We start from the raw sequence: 15,186 nt of genomic DNA, 5'->3' as shown, positions 1-15,186 counted from the left end.
AGCTATTCACAACCTACATCAATGATTTGGATCAGGGGAGCAAATGTAATATATCCAAGTCTGCTGATGATACAAAGCTAGGTGGGAATGTAAGTTGTGAGGAGGGTGATATAGACAGGCTAAGTGAGTGGGCAAGAACATGGCAAATGAAATATAATGTAGAGAAATGGTAGGAAAAATAAAACAGAGTATTTTTTAAATGGTGAGAGATTGGGAAATGTTGGTGTTCAGAGGGACCTGGGTGTCCTTGTACACAAATCACTGAAAGTTAACATGCAGGTACAGCAAGCAATTAGGAAAGCAAATGGTATGTTGGCCTTTATTACAAGAGGATTTGAGTATAAGAGTAAAGACGCCTTACTGTAATTATATAGGGCCCTGGTGAGACCACACCTGGAGTATTGTGTACAGTTTTGGTCTCCTTACCTAAGGAAAGATATACTTGCCATAGAGGGAGTGCAACGAAGGTTCACCAGACTGATTCCTGGGATGGCAGGACTGTCGTATGAGGAGAGATTGAGTAGACTAGGCCTATATTCTCTGGAGTTTAGAAGAATGCGAGGTGATCTCATTGAAACATACAAAATTCTTACAGGGCTTGACAGGGTAGATGCAGGGAGGATGTTTCCCCTGGCTGGGGAGTCTCGAACCAGGGGTCACAGTCTCAGAATAAGGGGTCGGCCATTTAGGACTGAGAGGAGAAATTTCTTCACTCAGAGGGTGGTGAATCTTTGGAATCCTCTTTCCCAGAGGGCTGTGGAGGCTCAGTCGTTGAGTATATTCAAGACAGATATAGATAGATTTTTGGATATTAAGGGAATCAAGGGATTTGGGGATAGTGCAGGAAAGTGGAGATGAGGTAGAAGATCAGCCATGATCTTATTGAATGGCGGAGCAGGCTCGAGGGGTCAAATGGCCTATTCCTGCTCCTATTTCTTATGTTCTTATAATATTTATCCTTCACGCAACATAACAAATAAAAATGAGCTTGCTGTGCACAAATTGGCTGCCGCATTTCCTACATTACAACAGTGACTACACTTCAAAAAGTACTTCGTTGGCTGTAAAGCGCTTTGAGACGTCCGCTGGTCGGGACTAAAGCTGCAGCAAGTAACAGCAATAGCCAGGCACAGTGATCAGCTATCAAGCAATAGCAGTAAACCAATAAAAAAGAAAGTCTTGCATTTATATAGCACCACAATTGACCTCGGGATGTCCGAAAGAGCTGTACGGCTGCTGAGAGGCAATGGCTGCCTCAATCACAAGAGCCTTGTGTGTACAGCAGCCAGCCAGCCACGTCAGATACTCCCTTCATTTGAGGTAATACCTAAAAGAAGCACCAGACGACACAGACAAATGGTCGAATGGCCTCCTTCTGTGATGTAAATTTCTATGACTCGGGTTAAGAGCACTTACTTATCACCCAGGGGAAGCACCGTGGAAGTAAAGTAAGAAAGACTTGCATTTATCTAGCGCCTTTCATGACCTTAGGATGTCTCAAAGCACTTTACAGCCAGTGAAGTACTTTTGGAAGTGTAGTCACTGTTGTAATGTAGGAAACGCGGCAGCCAATTTACACTCAGCAAGCTCCCACAAACAGCAATGTGATAATGACCAGATAATCTGTTTTAGTGATGTTGATTGAGGGATAAATATTGGCCAGGACACCGGGGATAACTCCCCTGCTCTTCTTCGAAATAGTGCCGCAGGATCTTTTACATCCACCTGAGAGAGCAGACGGGACCTCCGGTGTAACGTCTCATCTGAAAAATGACACCTTCTACAGTGCAGCACTCCCTCAGTACTGCCAAACACCCTCTGACTGCCGCCAGCCACGTAAGGCAATGGGCAACAGGGCATTTGAAATTCATTGCAGGAGCAGCAGAAAGTGCCTGTTTTAACTGTAAATGCTGAGAGAATTGGCATTGGCCCCGGCCTCTGAGACTTCTGTGATTATAGCGACACATTTTAAATTATGGATGATCAATCGTGTCCATTTAACCTGGGCTGTCAGAGCAGGAACTGTAACTGATTTCCCCGCATCCCCCCCCCCCCCCCCCCCCCACCAGCCCAAGAGTGTCTTAAGGCCAATCGTAACGTTCCAGCTCAGATCCGCTAATTCACCACAGACCAGGGATAAAAATTGGACTCTTTGTGTGGTATGTGTGTGTTTCTCGGTTTCTCGGTTCCATGCTCGGCAGAATTTTACCAGGGAATAATGGCTCTTCTTATCAACGGTGTGTTCTGTGCAATTGTCTGTAATACTACTTGACGCAAAGACCATTAATCAGTTTCTCTGTGTGTTCTCCCCCCATCCCCAGCTTACAGTACTCTTCTGCCAAAACACCTGTTGGAAGGAACCGGAAAAATCGCTGAAAGGAGACTAGAAGCAAATGGTTTCAGTCCAACCTCAGACATTTTGTTGTAGTTCAGACTTGTTTTTAATTTTTTCTTACCTTTTTTTGTTGGTTTGGAATATGTTCGTAGGCCTGTCTTAATGAGGTGGATTATTTTGTGTGTCTTTGTTTTTAAAACTTTCTTTTTCAAAACATATTGGCCCAGAAATTCGGGATCGGGGGCTTCCCGCAGGTGTAAGCCCCCGACCTGCACTTGTCTTGCGCGCCGGCCGTTGTGCTGTGGGCCCCCGTGGAATTCCGATCCGGGGCCTGGTCCAGCTGCCAGTGCGCAGTGCTTGCATATCCCAGGGGCGCAGTTAGTTCAATGCGTCCCCTGGGATCACGTGGGCCATGGGGAGCCAATCGGAGCAGGGAATGCTCCATTCATAAGTTTGACAGGAAGAGCTGTCAAAACTTATTAATACTACGGGCCCCAAAACATCACTAAATCTTCAAATAATTTTTTTTTTTTAAATCACATTTTTTTAAATAAACTATTAATTACATGAAATAACTATTTTAAACAATAATTTAAATTTTTGAAAAAAATAATTTTATTTTCTAACGGGGCTAAAAATAAACTTACCTTTCTTTAAAGTATTTAAAAATAATAAACCTGTGGAAAAAATGTTTTAATTTTAATTAATTCACCACTTACCTTGTAAAAAGCAGGCCTTATGCTTGCTTTTTATATGTGTAACTGCTGGAGACTTACCCTCCCGGAGAAACCTGCAAAAAAAACAAGTTCGATGCGCACGCGCAGCCTCTCCTGCGCACGCGTTCGACCTCTGAACCCCTTTCAGGGGAACGGAAGTGCTGGTTTCCCGCGCATGCGCAGTGCATGCACGAAACCGGCACTTCCATTGGGCTTACGGGTGAGTACCCCGTGTGTACTCACCCGTGGAGACCTGAATTTCTGGGCCATTCTTTACAGCTCTTCGTAATGAAATTAGAGTGCCACCACCTTAAACATTCACTCCCTCCACCTCCAGCGTTCCGTGGCTGCAGTGAGTACCATCTATAAGATGCACTGCAGCAACTCGCCAAGGCCTCTTCGGCGGCACCTCCCAAACCCGCGACCTCTTCCACCTAGAAGGACAAGGGCAGCAGGTGCATGGGAACACCACCACCTCCAAGTTCCCCTCCGAGTCACACACCATCCTGACTTGGAAGTATATCGGCCGTTCCTTCATCGTCGCTGGGTCAAAATCCTGGAACTCCCTCCCTAACATGTCTGTGGGAGCACCTTCACCACACAGACTGCAGCAGTTCAAGAAGGCGGCTCACCACCACCTTCTCAAGGGCAATTAGGAATGGGCAATAAATGCTGGCCTTGCCAGCGACGCCCACACCCCATGAATGAATAAAAAAATAGGTTGCCTGTATGTGCTACTAAATTAGAAATTCAAAATATGGCACGAACACTGTCTTCTTGTTTCAGCTGTAAATATATTAATGTACTTGGAGATTTTTATAGAAATGTTAAACTTTGAGATACCTGTGCTTAATTATATATTTTTTTAAAGAATGCACCTCTGTGTGGTGAACCTTGCGCGAAGATCGCGGAATAGATAATGATGAATAGTTGATGAAGTGTATTGAGCACAGAGTGGTGGGTTCAAAGGCTTTAGACCCTGGCTTTAGGTGATGGTTAGTCGAGTGCACCTATTGGCTGTCAAAAGAAATAGACCTTTAGAGTTACTGTTATATTAGTGCGTGAACAATTAATGCATTTGTATCACTTTCCTCTATTTCAGTGGAGGCATTATTTCAACAACAACTTGTATTTATATAGAGCCTTTAACATCGTAAAACGTCCCAAGGCCCTTCACAGGAGCGTTATCAAACAAAATTTGACACTGAGCCACATAAGGAGATATTAGGACAGGTGACCAAAAGCTTGGTCAAAGAGGTAGGTTTTAAGGAATGTCGTAAAGGAGGAGAGAGAGGTTTAGGGAGAGAATTCCAGGGCTTGGGCAGCTGAAGGCACGGCCGCCAATGGTGGAGCGAAAGAAATTGGGATGTGCAAGAGGCCAGGATGTAATTGTTTATTTTAAATGAGTTGCTGCCTCTGTTAAAATAGCAGACTGAAGAATATCATACGATTGTGTTACGTGTTCATATGATAATACTGGGCAGAATGTTTGCAGGGTCTGGTGTTTATATATTTGTTTTGAAAGTGTGCGTATTCAGAAATGTCATTCAAAATGTTTACAAAAAGGTTTCATTAAGACTTGCAGTTGCACATCTTTTGTTGTGGTAATAGAGGAGAAACTTGTTGGGGATTGTTGTGGGGTTTTTTTTAGGAATAATTGCTTATTTTTTTCTCCGTACGTTCTACAGGGTTTACTTGCAGATTAGCGAGGGGAGAATAAGGGGGAGAGTAGGCTGGTGCTTTGCGCGGAGTGAAAGGGGAGGTAAAGAGGGCTCCTCATTAAACGACTTGATGGCGCTAGGAGAAGATGGAGAAAAGTGATGGAATGCACCCAGTCTCCATTTTTTGGGTTATTTTAAAATGCCTCCTAACCCCCCTCCCATTGTTGACTTGAAGAAATCAAATTCCAAGTACTTTAAAGCAGGGATATTTTACTGTCCGATAGATTTTATTATAGTTGCTCATTTAAATTTGCCACAAGTGCTGGCAATCTTGGGTTGTGTGAAGAACTCTTTGCACTATTTCCTGATTTACAGGATATAGCTGGTGTGATGGCGCAGTGATCGGTCATGTTTCAAGTCACTAAAAGACTGTTTTAATATTTATTCATGGGATTTTATAATTGGTAAGTACAGCAACTACTTTAACATTAGTTACACTGCACAGCCTGAGGTGGAATATGCTAAGTTGTCTGAAATAGGAATCCGACCGTGAATGACTCGTAACTATGCAAATAAAGTGGCTTTGAATTCTTACTCTCCGATGTCATTAATTACATTTAAAGGAATAGGTAAGATTTGTGGGCGGGGCAGGCTTCCAGCACGATGATTTTTAAACCAATGCAAAAGATCGCGGAAACTTGATTTGTGCTGGACGTAATTCGGTATCAGCCGTGGTTCAGTGGGTAGCACCCTCGCCTCTCAGTCAGAAGGTTGTGGGTTCAAGACCCACTTCAGAGACTTGAGCACAAAAATCCAAGCTGACCTTCCCAGTGCAGTGCTGAGGGAGTGCTACACTGTCAGAGGTGCCATCTTTCAGATGAGACGTTAAACCGAGGCCCCATCTCCCCTCTCGGGTGGATGTAAAAGACCCCATGGCACTATTTCGAAGGAGTTCTCCCCGGTGTCCTGGGCCAATATTTATCCCTCAATCAACATCACAAGAAACATTATTTGGTCACTATCACATTGCTGTTTGTGGATGCTTGCTGTGTGCAAATTGGCTGCCGCATTTCCTACATTCAAACAGCGACTACGCATCAAACATTACTTCATTGGCTGTAAAGCGCTTTAGGACATCCGGTGGTCGTGAAAAGCGCTGTAGAAATGCACGTTTTTTTTTTTTAACGTCTGCTTGAAATTCCTCAATCTTTTGCACTGGTCCGGTCAATTTCGGGTGAATAGCTAGCGGAAACTCTACCCCAATGTATGTGTATACCAAGTGCCCATTCTGCATGTGTAAGTCTCAACAGTGAGTGCTGGCAGTCTTGTTTAAATGCAGGGGATCACAGTCCAGTCCAAGTTTGTTCTCGCCACTCTCGCTCACCTTCCAGCAGCATCACTGCATAGTAATTAGGAGTAAGAGCAGGAGATTATTTTTTTTTCCCCTTCTCTATCTCAAGAGCACTGTACTCAATTATAGCATCTGAGATTTGTTACCTCGGTACAGAACAGGAATGGGACCTCCTGGTCTATATGATTAGAGTCCCTACTGGGCAGCAAACTTACCGTCATTTAGAAAGAAACTTGCATATAGCGCTTGACGTTAGAAAACTACTAGGCGCTTGGTCTAAGCGTTAAAGCTTTAATCAACTGTTTTACAACATGGAGGCCTAGTTGTGTCCTTCACTAGTTCCTGTTAAGAATGTCCTGCGCAAGCTGGGCCCATGCCTGAGTATTATACTCTCCCTGGACAGCGCCACCCGCAGGCCGCTCTATTATTTCATAAGTCTTTCTTTCATGAATGACTGATTCATGTCCGTGCTTTTGCAAAATCCCAAAGTGCTTCGCAGCCAACGAAGTACTTTTGAATTATAATTGCTGTTGTAATGTAGCAAACAGCGTGTGTGATCCTCATAACATTATAGGGTTCCCCACTGCCAAATGGGCCACAATTTGAGATAAATGGCCCGATAATCTGCTTTTGAAGAAAACAAGCTTGGCGACACATAATCACTATTTACTGATTTATCTAATCTTCTCTCCTAATCTCTTCATCCTTGGTAATGACTTTCACTCTTGGCATAGGCCCTTCACTTTGTTTGTAGCGCTCAGTTTGGGTTGTCGGTCCCTGCCACTGCATGCCAAAGTCAAGAGTGGTGCCACCGAACTGTAAACTTGGATAAACATGCCTCGCCATGTTCCTCTCTGATAATTCACTCACGGAATTACACTGGACCCACCCTTACCTGTATGAGGAATTATATAACACTTCATTCGATCCCTGAAATTTCATGTCACATCACGTAAATACTGTTTTAACAGCCAATTTCAGATGCACGGTGTTGAAGCCTTATGTATGCCAAGAGATTTTGAACTGGTTGTAATTTTTCCTGATTTTTTTTAAACACACATATTGCAGAAGCAACAGAACATCTCACTTCTCCTGGATTTTCCATTTTTTCCCCCAAATTTTTGTGTCTCCTTTCCTGGAGTGGCACGCCATGCTGTGGCACAGTTGTCAGAGGTGGCAGACCCCCTCTGGTACCTCAACCAGGTTTGGCAGCCTTCAACTGTGAGCCGAGACAGGGAGCGTCGTCACGGGAGCAGCACATCTGAACCCAACCCTTTTGTCATCCGATGCCCACTTGTACACTTTACGGCACCGAACATTGAGCAGCACACAAGGAACAGGAGCACTTGCTTGATTTTTTTCTTTTCTCCAGCCAAGAGATGCTGAGACTAATTGTCACGCCTATACTGCTCTGTCTCCAAAATCAACGAATTCAGCTAGAGACCAGGAATTAAACCTGGCTTCTTCAAAGGTTACTCCAAAAAAAATCCCACCATGGTAGTTAAGAGAATTTGAATTGGTCTGTCAGCTGTGGCTCAGTGGGTAGCACCCTTGCCTCTGAGTCAGAAGGTTGTGGGTTCAAGTCCCACTCCAGGCCTTGAGCGCAAAAATCTAGGCTGACACACCAGTGCTAGTACTGAGGGAGTGCTGCATTGTCGGAGGTGCTGTCTTTCGGACGAGACGTTAAACCAAGGGCCCGTCTGCTCTCTCTGGTGGACGAAAAAATCCCATGGCCACCATTTCGAAGAAGAGCAGGGGAGTTCTCCCCGCTGTCCTGGCCAATGTTTATCCCTCAACCAACATCACTAAAGCAGATTATCTGGTCATTATCACATTGCTGTTTTTGGGAGCTTGATGTGTGCGAATTGGCTGCCACGTTTCCTACATTACAACAATGACTACACTCCAAAATAGTGGCCCAGAAATTCGGGTCTCCACTGGTGAGTACGCACGGGGTACTCACCCGTAGGCCCGATGGAAGTGCTGGTTTTCTGCATGCACTGCGCATGCGCGGGAAACCGGCACTTCCGTTCCTCTGAAAGCAGGGGTTCAGAGGTCGAACGCGTGCGCGGGGGAGGCAGCGCGTGCGCATTGAACTTACGTTTTTTTTTTAACAGGTTTTTCCGTGAGGGTAAGTCTGCAGAAGTTAGAAATTTAAAAAGCAGGCGTAAGGCCTGCTTTTTACAAGGTATCACAGAAACCCCACAGTGCAGATAGAGGCCATTTCGGCCCATCGAGCCTGCACCGACACCATATCCCACCCGATCCCCGTAACCCCTACACCAACACATATCCCACCCTAACCCCACGTATTTAATCCCCCTAACACTAAGGGTCAATTTATCATAGCCAATCATCCTAACCTGCACATCTTTGGACTGTGGGAGGAAACCGGAGCACCCGGAGGAAACCCACGCAAACACGGGGAGAATGTGCAAACTCCACACAGACAGTCACCCGAGGCCGGATTCGAACCCGGGTCCCTGGCGCTGTGAGGCAACAGTGCTAACCACTATGCCACCGTGCTGCCCAGGTGGTGAATTAATTAAAATTAAAACATTTTTTCCACAAGTTTATTATTTTTAAATACTAATTATTTTTTTCAAAAATTTAAATTATTGTTTAAAATAGTTATTTCATGTACTTTATAGTTTATTTAAAAAATGTGATTTAAAAAAAAATGTATTTGAAGGTTTAGGGATGTTTTGGGGCCGTAGTATTTATAAGTCTTGACAGCACTTCCTGTCAAAACTTATGAATGGAGCATTCCCTGCTCCGATTGGCTCCCCATGGCCCACGTGATCCCAGGGGACGCATCGAACTAACTGCGCCCCTGGGATACGCAAGCACTGCGCGCCGACAGTTGGAGGAGGCCCCGGATCGGAATTCCACGGGGGCCCACAGCTCAACTGCCGGCGCGCAAGGCAAGTGCAGGTCGGGGGCTTACACCCGCGGGAAGCCCCCGACCCGAATTTCTGGGCCAGTGATTCATTGGCTGTAAAGCACTTTGAGACGTCCAGTGTTTGTGAAAGGTGCTATATAAATGCAAGTCTTTCTTTAAAAATATGAATGGTTCACTAATGCCGTTTGGTCTGGTCTATATGTGACCCCAGTCCCACCCCAACACGGTCGACTATTGACTGCCCTCTGGAGTGGCCTCGTGAGCCACTTAGCTTACGGATGGGCAATAAATGCCGGCCTTGCCAGCAACATCCACATCTCCAGAAGGAATATTAAAAATAAAACAATGGGCAGTACATTTTCCTAGTCAGTCGTTGGGGACCCTGATTTTTTTTTTTTTTTTTTTTTTTTGCACGTTGATATTCTTCCTGGGTTTCACTCCCCCACTTAGCCTTTGGGGGGCTGCAGTTTGAAATGGAATGACTTAACATGCCGGCAGCAAAGTTTGGGACACAAGCCAGAAAGAAGGAAAAGCTATCTCAGGATAAGGGGTCGGACATGGAGGACTGAGATGAGGAGGAATTTCTTCACTCAGAGGGTTGTGAATCTTTGGAATTCTCTGCCCCAGAGGGCTGTGAATGCTGAGTCGTTGAGTATATTCACGGCTGAGATAGATTTTTGGACTCTAAGGGAATCAAGGGATATGGGGATCGGGCGGGAAAGTGGAGTTGAGGTCGATGATCAGCCACGATCTTACAGGCCCGAGGGTCCATCTAACTGACCTGTTTAGGGTTGTTTACCGGATCAATCGAGACGGGTTTCAATCATCTCCATCCTGCTTTGCGTCCATTTAACTTGGAGCAGCATGGAGCTGCCAATACAAAAGGGGTTTTACAAAATGGTCTGTGGTGAGGACGTGAGGCCCATCTGGTTGCTAAACAAGATGATGAATGACCCGATGATTTGTTAATCCAAAAAACAGATGCTTTAGTACAAAGGACAAAAAGATTTAGTGCTGCTTGTATGCCTACTTCATAGAATCATGGAATGATACCACACAGAAGGAGGCCATTTGGCCCATCATGCCTGTGCTGGCTGTTTGGTAGAGCTGTCCGATTAGTCCCACTCCCCTATGCTCTTTCCCCCATAGCCCTGTTTTAAAAAAAAAAAAAAAAAAATTTACCTTCATTAGGGCAGCACGGTGGCATAGTGGTTAGCACTGTTGCCTCACAGCGCCAGGGACCCGGGTTCGAATCCGGCCTCGGGCGACTGTCTGTGTGGAGTTTGCACATTCTCCCCGTGTTTGCGTGGGTTTCCTCCGGGTGCTCCGGTTTCCTCCCACAGTCCAAAGATGTGCGGGTTAGGTTGATTGGCTATGATAAATTGACCCTTAGTGTTAGGGGGATTAAATACGTGGGGTTACGGGGATAGGGTGGGATATGTGTTGGTGTAGGGGTTACGGGGATCGGGTGGGATATGTGTCGGTGCAGGCTCGATGGGCCGAAATGGCCTCTATCTGCACTGTGGGGTTTCTGTGATTCTGTGAAGTATTTATCAAATTTGCTTTTGACTGTTACTATTGAATCTGTTTCCACCACCCTTTCAGGCAGTGCATTCCAGATCACAACAACTCGCTGAGTAAAAAAATGTTTCCTCACCTGTCGCCTCTGGTGCTTTTGCCAATCACCTTAAATCTGTGCCCTCTGGTTACCGACCCGTCTGTCACTGGAAACAGTTTCTTCTTATTTACTCGATCAAAACCATTCATGATTCTGAATCTCTCTATCAGACCTCCTCTTAACCTTCCCTTCTCTAAGGAGAACAACCCCAGCTTCTCCAGTCTCTCATAACTGAAGTCCCTCAACCCTGGTACCGTTCTAATAAATCTCCCCTGCACCCTCTCCAAGGCCTTGATATCATTCCTAAAGTGCGGTGCCCAGAATTGAACACAATACTCCAGCTGAGGTCTAACCAGTGTTTTACAAAGGTTTAGCATAACTTCTTTGCTTATGTACTCCATTCCTCCATTAGTAAAGCCAAGGATCCCATAGGCTTTTTAACAGCTTTCTCAACCTGTCCTGTCACCTTCAAAGATCTGTTTATGTACACCCCCAGTCTCTCTGTTCCTGCACCCCCTTTAAAATTGTACCATTTAGTTCATATTGCCTCTCCTCATTCTTCCTACCACTTCTGTGTTAAATTTCATCTGCCACGTATTTGCCCATTTTACCAGTCTGCCTATGTCCACCTGAACTCTGTTACTATCCTCCTAACTGTTTACTACATTTCTGAGTTTCGCATCGTCGGCACACTTTGAAATTATGCCCCTGTATACACAAGTCCAGATCATTAATATATATCAAAAAGAGCAGTGGTCCTTGGGGAACACCACTGTTTACTTCACACCAATCTCGAAAACAACCATTCACCATACTATCTGCTTTCTGTCCTTTAGCCAATTTTGTATCCACTCTGCCACTCTCCCGTTAATCCCATGGACTTTAATTTTGCTAACAAGTCTATCAAGTGGTACTTTATCAAACGCCTTTTGAAAGTCCATGTACACATCAACCACACTACCCTCATCAACCCTCTCCGTTACTTCAAAGAACTCAATCAAGTTAGTCGAACATGATTTGTCTTTAACAAATCTGTGCTGACTTTCATTTATTAGGAGTCTTGACAAAGGGTTTTGACCTGAAACGTTGACTCTATTTCTCTCTCCACGGATGTTGCCTGGCCTGCTGAGTTTTTCCAGCATTTTCTGCTGTTATTTTCATTTATTAGCCCATACTTTTCCAAATGGCAATTAATTTTGTCCCGGGTTATTGTCTCTAAACATTTCCCCACCACTGAAATTAGGCTGACTGGCTTGTAGTTGCCAAGTTTATCTGTTTCCTCTCTTTTGTTAGATTAAGCCATCTCTCATGCAGGCTGCTCTTCCCATGTCCATTCTAAGCTGTGTCAGCCGTAGCTCAGCATCCTTAAAGTCCCACTCCCGAGACTTGAGCACAAAAATCTAGGCTAACACTCCAGTAGAGTACCGAGGGAGTACTGCACTGTCAGAGGTGCCGTCTTTTGGATGAAACATTAAACCTAGTCTGCTCTCTCAGGTGGACGTAAAAGATCCCATGACAAAGAGCGGGAAGTTATCCCCAGTGTCCTGGCCAATATTTATCCCTCAACCAACATCACTAAAACAAATTAGCTGGTCATTATCACATTGCTGTTTGTGGGAGCTTGCTGTGCGAAATTGGCTGCCGCGTTTAGTACATTACAACAAGTGACTACACTTCAAAAAGTACTTAATTGGCTGTAAAGCGCTTTGGGATGTCTGGAGGTTGTGAAAGGCGCTGTAGAAATGCAAGTCTTTCTTGTTTTTTTCTGGCCAGTAGAGATGTGACTTGGAAACAGCGCCACCTGCACAAGTACTGCCCTCGTGTTGGGGCCAGTCTCTGAATCCAAGTCACTTTATAAAGGGGGCTGAATTCTGGTTATATTAGGGAAACCTTACTATTGAAATCGTGGTAGTAAAAAGCTAAAGAGTTCATAGACTTCTCCGCTGCCTCAGCCAGTTGCGAGCAGTGAGCTAGTATGACTGGGGAACACAGGCTGCTTAGAGTCTGCTCTCCTTTTAATTACTGTGAAAGTTGTTAACTCCTCTGGCCAGAACAATCTGTGGTCGTTTACCACAGTCCAGATGGGTTGCCATGGCATCTGCTTTCCCTGCCGTGAATTCTAGGTGAGCGATTGCCAGCCACGCACTCTCAGTTCCTGCACAAAGCCCCTCGGATCCATTACATAGAAGCCCGAATCAGAAGGTACGGGCCCTTTACACGGGAAACACGAGGCAGCGGAGCTCCCATCAACCCACAGTTCTCAGTAGGATAAAGGATGTCATGGCAACCCAGCATACGAACATAAATAGGAGCAGGAGCAGGCCATTCGGCCCCTCGAGCCTGCTCCGCCATTCCATAAGATCATGGTGGATCTGATCTTGGCCTCAACTCCACTTCCTGTTCCCCATACCCCTCGACTCCCCTGTAGTAGTTCAAAAATCTGTCAATCTCAGCCTTGAATATATTCACTGACTCCGCCTCCATAGCTCTCTGGGGTAGAGAATTCCAAAGATTCACAACCCTCTGAGAGAAGAAATTTCTCCTCATCTCCGTCTTAAATGGGCGCCCCCTCGTTCTAGATTCCCCCACGAGGGGAAACATCCTCTCAGCATCAAGCCACCTCAGTATCTTATATGTTTCAATAAGATCCCCTCTCATTCTTCTAAACTCCAATGAGTATAGGCCCAACCTGCTCAACCTTTCTTCATAAGACAACCCCTTCATCCCAGGAATCAACCTCGTGAACCTTCTCTGAACTGCCTCCAATGCAAGTATATCCCTCCTTAAATAAGGAGACCATAACTGTACGCTTTTCTGGCCACAGCGATAAGGAACAGCTACAGAACCATCGCAATAATTGAAAGGACAGAAAAGGCCAATTACAACAACAACTTGTATTTTTATAGCGCCTTTAATGTAATAAAATGTCCCAAGGCGCTTCACAGGAGCGTTATCAAACAAAATGTGACACCGAGCCACAGAAGGAGGTATTAGGGCAGATGACCAAAAGCTTGGTCAAAGAGATCGGTTTTAAGGAGCATCTTAAAGGAGGAGAGAGCGGCGGAGAGGTTTAGGGAGGGAATTCCAGAGCTTAGGACCAAGGCAGCTGAAGGCACGGCCGCCAATGGTGGAGCGAAGGAAATCGAGGATGCGCAAGAGACCAGAATTGAGGGAGCGCAGAGTATCTCGAAGGGTTGTAGGGTTGGAGGAGGTTGCAGAGATAGGGAGGGGCAAGGCCATGGGGGAATTTGGAAACAAGGATGAGAACTTCAAAAGCGAGGCGTTGCTGGACCGAGAGCCAATGTAGGTCAGCGAGCACAGGGGTGATGGGTGAAAATGTGCCCTACTTATACGAGGCCAGTGTCACCGGTGGGCTGGTTTAACCAACAGAATGGGTTAAACCATTGATCCAGAGTCATGGAGTAGAGAATCATCCCGGATTCCTGATTTCTCTCTAGTGACCGTTGATAGAAATGAGTGTGCAAGGATATCAGATAGAGGATAGGGTAGGATAGAATCACACTGCACAGAAGGAAGCCATTTGGCCCATCATGCCTGCACTGGCTCTTTGGAAGTGGCAGTGACCAATTAGTGCCACTCCCCACGCCACTTTTCCTGTTAGCCCTGCAAATTTTTCCTTTTCAAGTTTATTTTTCCTTTGGGATTTGGTATATACATGAAATCAGGAAACTTAACAGCTACCATCCGCCACAAGAGTCTGCTGATGGTTCATTTGGTAAGTGCACTGTGCAACTGAGCGATACAGACAGCTAAAGAAGTTCGACACCATCCAGGACAAAGCAGCCCGCTTGATTGGCACCCTATCCACCACCTTAAACATTCACTCTCTCCACCACCGGCGTACTATGGCTGCAGTGTGTACCATCTACAAGATGCACTGCAGCAACTCACCAAGGCTTCTTCGGAAGCACCTCCAAAACCTACGGCCTCTTCCACCTAGAAGGACAAGGGCAGCAGGCACATGGGAACACCGCCACCTCCAAGTTCCCCTCCAAGTTACACACCATCCTGACTTAGAAGTATATCGCTGATCCTTCATCGTCGCCGGATCAAGATGCTGGAACTCCCTCCCTAACAGCACTGTGGGAGTACCTTCACCGCACGGACTGCAACGGTTCAAGAAGGCAGCACGGTGGCATAGTGGTTAGCACTGTTGCCTCACAGCGCCAGAGACCCGGGTTCGAATCCGGCCTCGGGCGACTGTCTGTGTGGAGTTTGCACATTCTCCCCGTGTTTGCGTGGGTTTTCTCCGGGTGCTCCGGTTTCCTCCCACAGTCCAAAGATGTGCGGGTTAGGTTGATTGGCTATGATAAATTGACCCTTAGTGTTAGGGGGATTAAATACGTGGACTTACAGGGATAGGGTGGGATATGTGTTGGTGCAGGGGTTACGGGGATCGGGTGGGATATGTGTCGGTGCAGGCTCGATGGGCCGAAATGGCCTCTATCTGCACTGTGGGGTTTCTGTGATTCTGTGAAGGCGGCTCACCACCACCTTCTCAAGTGCAATTAGGGATGGGCAATAAATGCTGGCCTTGCCAGCGACTCCCACATTCCAGGAATGAATATAAAAAAAATAAAGT

General features: G+C 45.8%; 1 protein-coding gene across 3 annotated transcripts in view; it reads left to right on the top strand.

The window, feature by feature from the left end:
• Nucleotides 1-5,306, top strand: part of LOC147112102 (uncharacterized) — a 77,925-nt gene extending 72,619 nt beyond the window's left edge. For all 3 annotated transcript variants that reach the window (XR_015079819.1, XR_015079818.1, XM_085999617.1), the window contains one exon: nt 2,322-5,306. The gene's annotated coding sequence lies outside the window, so the exon portion shown is untranslated. The remainder of the gene's footprint in view (nt 1-2,321) is intronic.
• The last annotated feature ends 9,880 nt before the right edge of the window (nt 5,307-15,186 follow it).

This window comes from Somniosus microcephalus, chromosome 10, assembly GCF_052327205.1.
Source record: "Somniosus microcephalus isolate GS21.2 chromosome 10, FLI_Smic_1.0, whole genome shotgun sequence".
Lineage (NCBI taxonomy): Eukaryota > Metazoa > Chordata > Chondrichthyes > Squaliformes > Somniosidae > Somniosus > Somniosus microcephalus.
Note: the sequence above shows the minus strand (reverse complement) of the source record. Positions and strands in the feature narration are given on the sequence as shown.